Source organism: Dromiciops gliroides, chromosome 5 (genome assembly GCF_019393635.1).
Source record: "Dromiciops gliroides isolate mDroGli1 chromosome 5, mDroGli1.pri, whole genome shotgun sequence".
NCBI classification, from domain to species: Eukaryota; Metazoa; Chordata; class Mammalia; order Microbiotheria; family Microbiotheriidae; genus Dromiciops; species Dromiciops gliroides.
Window position 1 is genome coordinate 93,284,977 of NC_057865.1, and position 9,482 is coordinate 93,294,458.

General features: G+C 36.6%; 1 pseudogene; it reads right to left on the bottom strand.

Annotated features, from left to right (window-relative positions):
• Positions 1 to 988: 988 nt before the first annotated feature.
• On the bottom strand, positions 989 to 2,067 carry LOC122728738 (annotated as a pseudogene).
• Positions 2,068 to 9,482: the final 7,415 nt, after the last annotated feature.

Genomic DNA, 9,482 nt, shown 5'->3' on the forward strand with positions numbered 1-9,482 from the left:
GCCTTTCTGTAAACCTGGATTTTTTAACCTGGAGACCCTGAATTATCTTTTTTTTTCAGGGCAATGAGGGTTAAGTGACTTGTCCAGGGTCACACAGCTAGTAAGTGTCAAGTGTCTGAGGTCAAATTTGAACTCAGGTCCTCCTGAATCCAGGGCCTCTGCTTTATCTACTGCACCACCTAGCTGCCCCCTTGAATTATCTTTTAATAACTTTTTAAATTCAATTGGTTCCATTTGTCATCCTATGTAGTTTATTTTTATCTGTATAACATCTTTATGGTATTTATTTTAAAACTAATCAGGATAGCTTTTCATTTCCTCATATTACTTAGCAATTCATAAAACTAAATGGCAAACTGATAATTTATACCAGTTCAGTTTATCTCAACTTAAATTCAGGAATACATATTTAAAAATATTACATTCTTCTAAATGGATAAGGCGAGAGGATTTTTTTTACACAAAGTTAAATTCCTTTAAAAAAAAGTATCATTATTTAAACTCCACACACTGGACACCTGAGAAGGAAGAAGTAACATTGTCATATACTTCTTCCATCAGTGAGATGAAGTGATTCATGGAGCTAAACTTCTGGAATTTTAAAATATAAAATCAATAACTTGTATATACACAAAATGTTTTTTTTCATAAATATTTACATGACAAGGGAAGAAGAATGGAATCATTATAACTGGAAAAATACTGGAGGTGTGATAATCCTTTTCTGAATTATCTGTAGTTAAAGAATTATGTAAGCATGGGAAGTAAAACTAAATAGCAATTAAGAGATGTATAACTAGTTTTCAATTTCTTATTATGTAATGAAGTCATTAACTGTTTTGAGTCCTATAGCATAAGATGTCAGGGAGCAACTATTCAGTTTAGTTTTTAATATCCAACTCTTTATTGAGATTTTACAATGAAACTAAATTTCTTCTTGTACAGGAAAAAAAAATGTGTACTAAAAGATGTACGTGAAAATCCTGGTTCATCCTCCTCTATAGATACTAGTCAGCCACTCTTATTCTTTACATTTGTCCATGCTCAGTGATTCTGCCTTTTTCCACAGTTGATCATCCAGGTATACTTTTGTTGCATACTGCATATCTGTTTTTTGTTGTCTTTCCTTCCAGCAATTATTTCAAATATTAGTCACATAATCTTCCATTTTTTTCCTACTTTTTGTAATAACAGTCTTTTATATTCATTCTTAAAATCCTAATTGACACAATAAACAACACCCAAGTTTTCTGTCTGCATTTCAATGGTTTGTCTTGAACCAGATCTGGGATATAAGGAGTAAGGAGGATTGGAGACCATCAGTTGGTTTAACAAGGACACAAGGATCAATACTACATACAATAGGCATTAGCTGTATAAACACAGAGAAACCTCCATCGCCTCTTTCTTCTCTCTCATGTTTGCTATGCTGATGTTGGTGGTGATGACTATACCCAGCTCGTCCATTAGAAAAAAATTTACACTACCTGATGGAAATCCACCACCAAAGAATATATTTAACAAATCTTCTGGGGTTATATCAGCTTCACAGCCTCTGTGGAAATTAAATCTGCCATTGTCTTGGTGATTACCCGCTTGGTCTTCATTTCCTGTGAGGGCATACTGCTTTCTTTTGTCAGGTTTGCTTAAAACAGCATAGGCATTTCCAGTCTTTTAAAAAGCATCTGTTGCTCCAGGTGCATGGTTTTTATCTGGATGAAACTTCAAAGCAAGCTTTCTGTAAGCTTCCTTCACATCCTCTTCACCAGCATCTTTTGTGACTCCCGGTACTTCATAGTAATTTTTACACTTGTTTATGCTAAGGACTCTATCGACTTGATCTTTGGTATAGGCTTTTGTGCTTTCACCAACAGCTGATGTATTGTCCTTTGTGCTGTTGGGCTTGTTGTGATCACCACAGTGAAAGCTTGTTGGGTTTTGGCAATGCAGGCCATTTGCAGCTATGCTTCCATTTTTCATAATTGCTTCCAGAGGCATTCTGGCCATGGGGGATGGGTAGAGTTTCTCGGCCTTGTGCAGGAAGCATAGGGCCCAGTTGTGGTGCATCCAGTGCCCCCTGGGCGATCTCAATCCTATGTAGTTTAAACAATATTTTATTTTCCTCTAATTACTTATAGAAACAATTAAAATTTTTTATTTTAAGCTTTGAGTTCCAAATTCTCTTTCTCTCTCCCCTCTCCAATGTTTCATCCCTGGGATGGTAAGCAATCTGATACAGGTTATACATGTGCAATCATGTAAAACAGTTTCACATTAGTTATTTTGTACAAGAAGACTTGAATAAAAGGGAAAAAGGAAGCAAGAAAGGAAGGAAGGAAGAAAGTAAAGAAGGAAGAAGAGAAGGAATGAAGGAAGGAAGACAGGCAGACAGGAAGGAAGGTAGAAACAAAGAAAGAAAGTGAAAAACATGGTATGCTTCAGTCTCTATTCAGACACCATCAGTTCTTTCTCTGGAGGTAAATAGCATTTTTCATCATGAGTTTTTTTAGGATTGTCTGGTGATCATTGTTTTACTAAGAATAGCTAAGTCATTCTCAGTGTTCATTGTTAAATATTGACTCTCATTGCAAACAGTGTTCTCCTAGTTCTGCTCATTTCAATTTGCAACAGTTAGTAATATTTTCCAGGATTTTCTGAAAGCACTTGTCATTTTTTATAGCACAACCAATATTCCATTACATTCCTATACCACAACTTTTTCAGTCATTCCCCAACTGATGGGCATTTCCTCAGTTTCCAATTCTTAGCCACTACAAAAAGAGGTGCTATACATATCTTTGTACAAACAGATTCTTCACACCTTCACCCCACCCCCACTGCCACATACACCTTTTTGGATCTCTTTATGATACAGACCTAGCAGTGGTATTGTTGGTCAAAACGTATGTGTAGTTTATAGCTATTTGGGTGTGTAGTTCCCAATTGCTTTCCAGAATGGTTGGATCAGTTCACAACTCCACCAAAAGTGCATTAGTGTTGAGGTTCTTCCCCAACACCCCATCTAACATTATCATTTTCTTTTCTGTCATATTAGTCAATCTGATAAGTGAGGTGGTAACTCAGAGTTGTTTTGTGTTTCTCTAATTGATAGTGATTTGGAACATTTTTTGCATGACTAAAGACAGCTTTGATTTCTTTGTCTGAAAACTGCTGTTCATATCCTTTGCCCAATTTATCAAGTGGGAAGATGACTTGATGATTATAAATTTGACTTAGTCTCCATATATTTGATAAATGAGGGCCTTGTAAGTTTTTCCTGTTTTTTTTGCTTTCTTTTGTGTTTTTTAAAAATAATAACAACTACTCTATTTTTATAAATTAACTGATTGCTTTTTAACATTAAGGCTATTGCCACCTATTTTGGCCAGTAAGCATTTATTTGAATTAATATCATATATATCAGTAAAGAATTGACTGTGTGTCTCCTAACTTCTCAGAGTCTCAGGCCTTCATGCCTACATAGTCCTGTAAGGGGCTAAAATTCTAGCTAGTGTGTCTAAAATATCTAATGAGTGGTCACCAATAAATTGTAAGCTTTAGCAAGAGTTAGACTTTTAAGCATTTATTAAGGAGAATAAGAATTTGGTGAAGAGAGAAAGAAAGGCCTAGATTCATCTATCCTATCTTGGGGAGCTACAGTTCTCCTGTTCCACTCTCCACAAGAGTCCTGGTAAAAAAGAGCTAGAGAACCAGCCTTGCCCCCTCTTCCTCCCACAAGTAAACGTCACTTCCTGATGCTAAAGAAAAGCCAAATGTCTTGCCCTCAGGTGCCTTCTCCTCATGGTGGAGCTTTCCTACAGTAAGTTTCCAGCAGGTGGCGTCATTCCAATCATTACATTCCTAAGAGGAAGAGTCTGTACCAAGCAAGAGTGAGTTCAGAGAGAGGAGCAGAAGGCAAAAAGAGACTGACCCTGGTGCGGCCAAGGGTTTTATCTTCCTCAGATAGAGAAGGGTCACTATGCATTGATCTAAGCCAATTGGTTATAGCATCCTTCAGTCCCATTGATTGACATGACTTGAGGGTGGTCTACAGAGTATGTAAAAGGACAAATTCCAGTGTTTAGGTGTGGTTCTTCATCTATCTGAACAAAAGAATCAGTCTCCATTTCCCTTGCTCCCTTGGGCTTGTCCCAGACAAGAGCTGAACTTTCTGGAGTGGGTGGCAGAAAGGACAAACTGATCTCTGAGTCGCCCCAAGAAATTCATTATTAATAATAATTATTTTCTCACACCTTATTTTGTTTGCATTGATTTTGTTTGTGCAAAAAAATTAATATAATCAACACTATCCATTTTATATTTTGTAATGGTCTCTATCTTTTTTGGTCTTAAATTCTTCCCTTATTCATAGATCTGACAGGTAAACTATTGAATGCTCTTCTATTTTGCATATTGTATCACCCTTTATATATAAATCATGTACCCATTTTATCTTAACTCAGGGTACAGTGTGAGATGTGGATCTATATGTAGTCTATGCCAAGCTAATTTCCAGTTTTCCCACCAGTTATTGTTTTACAATGAATTTATAATGAATTTTTTTATCTCCAAAGCTTGAATCTTTGATTTTATCAAAAACCAAATGAATGTTGTCATTTACTACAATGTATTGCAAACTTAATCTATTTTTCTGATCCACCACTCTATTTCTTATATTTCTTAGTTGGTATCATATTATTTTGATGATTACTACTTTATAATAAAATTGAGGTCTAGTACAGCTAGGCCAGCTTCTTTCACATCCCCCCCACACACATTGATTCCCTTTATGTTCTTGACCTGTTCTTCCAGATGAATTTTGTTATTAATTTTTATAGCTCTATAAATTTTTTTGGGTAGTTTCATTTGTATGGCACTAAATAAGTAGATTAATTTAGGTGGAATTTAATTTTATTATATTGGTTCAGCCTAACAATGAGCAATTCATATTTTTACAATTATTTAGATTTGACTTTTTCTGAAAAGTGCTTTGTAATTGTGTTCATAGAGTTGCTGGGTTTATCTTGTGAGGTAGACTTCCCAGTATTTTATATGTCTTGCAGTTATTTGAAATGGAAATTCTCTTTTTTTACCTCTTGCAGCCATGTTTTATTGTGTGTGTTTAAAATAATTACTATAGACAAACAGTTTGGTAAGCATTTTATTAATTTATCAATATTATACCAATAAAGGATTGACCACCGGGTCTCCCTAAGTTCTCATAGTCTTAGGTACACAGTAGGAAAAGCAGGTAGAGAGCTTCAGCATGCCAGTTAGTCCAAGCAATAGAAAAGCCCCCAAAGACCCAGTATGTGGTTTCAAGGAGACCCAAGAGAGCAAGAGGAGACAGAGACCATGTGGTCTCAGAGAACAAAAGAGACCCAGAAGATGTCCCAGAAGCCCTACAAGCCCCAGAAGCCCTAGAAGACCTTGGTGTAATAAGTCTTTATCCATTAATCAAAGCTAATTAGGTCATTATACCTCAAACAAATCTTATTGGTTAGTATAGTTCTACTCTATTGGTCTACATTAAAATGAACTCTAGGGATGACATCAGGGAAAAGAATGAAACTTTGCCCAAAGCAAAGTACATTATCTAGGTGAGGTTTAATCCAGTAGTCCTTCAGCCATCTAGACATAAGAATCTATCTCTATCCCTTTCATTCCAGGTTTGTCCCAGATGAGATTTACTGAAGTTTCTTAAGGAGATTGGACTTTCAGAAGTGGTAGGGAGAGAGCACTGAGAAAGTGATTGCTGGGAACCCCAGAAAATTGATTATTAATAATTATTGGCAATATATAGGAATATTAATGATTTATGTGGGTTTATTTTATGTTGTGTTGTTTAAAAATCTTTTGGGGGGAATGGCTAAAATCACTGATAAATTCACCAAGAGAGTAGGCTTTTAAGTGTTTATTAAAAGATATAAGATAGTGGAGAGAAAGATTGAGAACATATTCCTTATAGCATGGAAATCCTAGCTTTCCTAACAGCCCATGTGAAGTCCTGCCACCAAGCTGATGTCTCAAACCAAAAGAGAAACATCCCATCCGCCAGCCTCAGCTTCCTACTTCCTGTCCTCCTCCCAGAAATGGGAAGTTCTTCAAATTGATTGGCTGAGAGTGGTCTCCTGTTGATGTCATAGTCCATAGCCTCTGAGAAGACACTCTCATCAGGGTTGGCTAAATTTAAACTAGGTGGCTAACAGAGCAGGCCAGGTGTGGCTAAAATCTAATCACCTTTAAATGGGTACATAGTAGTTCCTCATTCACATCCAATTCAAACACTGCTAGGTCAATCAAGTTAGACCCCTGGGCATCTGCCAAATTCTATTATTTTACCACAATGTCCTCTGACTTTGCTAAAGTTATTTCAAGCAGTTTTTTAGTTCATTCTCTAAGTATACAATTATATCATCTGCAAAGATGATGTGAAGATGTTTCCTCATTATCTATTTTAATTCCTTCAATGTCTTTTTCTTGTCATCTCTATAGTTAGCATTTCTAGTACAATATTGAATAACAGTGGTGATAGCAGGCATCCTTGCTTCACCTCTGATCTTATTGGAAAGGTTTTTAGCTTATCCCAATTACAGATAATGCATGCTGGTGGTTTGAGATAGATATTATATATCATTTTAAAGAAATCTATATTTATTCTCATGCTCTTTAGAATTTTTTTTTGTGGGGCAATGAGGGTTAAGTGACAACTTGCCCAGGGTCACAGAGCTAGTAAGTGTCAAGTGTCTGAGGCCAGATTTAAACTCAGCTCCTCCTGAATCAAAGGCTGGTGCTTTATCCACTGTACCACATAACTGCTCCTTTGACTGATTCTTGATGTCTTATAAAGTCCTTAGCTTCCACCTGCCCAATTCTACTTTTTAAAGAATTATTTTCGGGCAGGTAGGTGGTGCAGTGGATAAAGCACTGGCCCTGGATTCAGGAGTACCTGAGTTCAAATCTGACCTCAGACACTTGACACTTACTAACTGTGTGACCCTGGGCAAGTCACTTAACCTCCATTGCCCTGCCAAAAAAAAAAAAGAATTATTTTCTTCAGTTAGCTTTTGTACCTCCTTTTCCATTTGCCCAATTCTACTTTTTTAGGAGTTGCTTTCTTCAGCAGATACCCCCTACTCAAATTTGGCCAATTAGTTTTTTTTAAGGAATTGTTTTCTTTGGTCAGTTTTTGTACTTCCTTTTCTAAGCTGTTGGGTCCTTGCATAACTCTCATTTCTTGTTCCATTTTTTCCTTCTATCTCTCTTATTTGATTTATAGAATCCTTTCTGAGCTCTTCTAAGAAGGCTTTTTGGTTCTGAGACCAATTCATCTTCCCCTTTAAGGCTTTGCATGTAGGCCTTTTGACAATGTTGTCATCTTCTGAGTTTGTGTTATGGTCTTTCCTATTGCTATAGTAGCTTTCTGTGGTCAAGGTTCTTTTCTATTTTTACTCATTTTTTAGCCTTTTTTGGGTGTCTTTTAAAGTTGAGTTCTGCTCCTGGGGCACAGGGGGCACTGTCCCAAGTGTCTTATGCTGCGGGTCAGGGGTTCTGTCACTGACTTTCTGTGATGGTGCCTCAGGGGCTCACAGCTAGTTCACTGTGCTGTGGTGGTGTGGCCTAGTAGTGCCACTTGCACAAGGAGTGGGGGAGAGGCTGGGGTTCCTGGGCCAGCAGTTTGCAGTTTGTCTTTTGTACTGAGGATGGAGGCCTTCCAGCTTGCCTGTGGTGCCACTAGCCTGCTGAATTAGGACCAAGGCCTTGGTTGCTGATTTGTGCTGATCTGTGTGGTGGTTAAGAGCCTCCCATTGGCTTGCTGAGATACCATCTGCACTGGGCTGCACTCCCCTTTTACTTAAGTGAGACATACCTTTCCTGAAGACCATCTAAGTTATCTTAACTTGGAAAATGGTTTCACTCCATCTTTCTGTAGGTTCTGTAGCTCCAGAATCCTTTTAGAAGCTTGATTTAATGTTGCTTTTTAAAAAAATTTAAAAAATTTTTATTTTTTGGTGGGGCAATGAGGGTTAAGTGACTTGCCCAGGGTCACACAGCTAGAAAGTATCAAGGGTCTGAGGCCGGATTTGAACTCAGGTCCTCCTGCATCCAGGGCCGGTGCTTTATCCACTCTGCCATCTAGCTGCCCCCTAATGTTGCTTTTATTTTTTTTTTATTTTTTATTTTTTTAATTAATTTTTTTATAGAATTTTATTTTCCAAAATATATGTAAAAACAAATTTTAACATCAATTAAAAAAATTGTTCCAACTTCTCTTCCTCCTCTATTCCCACCCCCCACCCACTAGAACTCAAGCATTTCAAAATAAATTATATATGAGTAGTCATGGAAAACATTCCCACATTAGCTAGGTTGTGAGAAAAAAAACAGTCAAAAAACTCCCAAAACTTCAGACTGAGGAATTGTCAAAGAGAAAAAAATTTTTAAAAAAAAAATGTGTTTCCAGGGGCAGCTAGGTGGCACAGCGGACAGAGCACTGGCCCTGGAACCGTTGCTTTTGAGGGAAACTGGGGAGAGCTCAGGCAGCTTCCTGGTTTTTCTCTTCCATCTTGGCTCTGCCTTCATATTTGTATTTTCATGTACAATCATCTTTTTATTATACTATTTTATATAAATGTCCATTTAGTCCATAAATTATAAATAAAAATTTTTGTTTAAAAAAGGAGAGAGATTCAACTGTTCTCTTCTCCCTCCTACTGTTCCCTCCATCATAAAAACTCTTCCTTATGTTTCCCCATTTATGTGAAATGATTTTTCGTATTCTATCTTTCCCTTCTTGCCTCTTCCAGTGAATTCTTTTCCCATTCAATTTTAAATTTTAAATAATTTGAACATAATTGAATTACATGCACGCTCTCTGCCTAATTATTCTCTTTCAAAGGCCCCTGATGATGATAAAGTTCTGAGGGGTTACATGTATCATCTCTTCATATAATAATGTAAATAGTTGAACCTTTTTTCCTTATGATTTCTCATTCATATTTTTCTTTTTATGCTTTTCTTGAGTCTTGTGTTTAAATGTCAAATTTCCTATTCATATCCATGGGGTTTTTTTGCCCTGTAAGATGATGCTCAATTTTGCTGCACTATTGGTATTTATTATATATTTTCTGTTACTATATAACATTATTATACAATATATATTTGCTGTTATTATTGGTAGTAATCCTAGAACCATTGACTTCTGGAATATCATATTTCAGGTCCTTTGTTCCTGTGGCTCCTGTTGACTGTGACTCCACAATATCTGAATTCTCCTTGATGTGGGAGTTCTGGAATGTGGCTATGATATTCTTAAACGTTTTTATTTGGGTGTTTCTATCAGGTTAAGTCTGTTGGAGTCTTTCAATTTCTATTTTGCCTTCTGATCCACAGATATATAAGTAGTTTTCCATTACAACTTCTTGAAAGATGATGTCTAGGCTCTTTTTATTGTGTTCATAGCTTTTCACGTAGTACAGTAC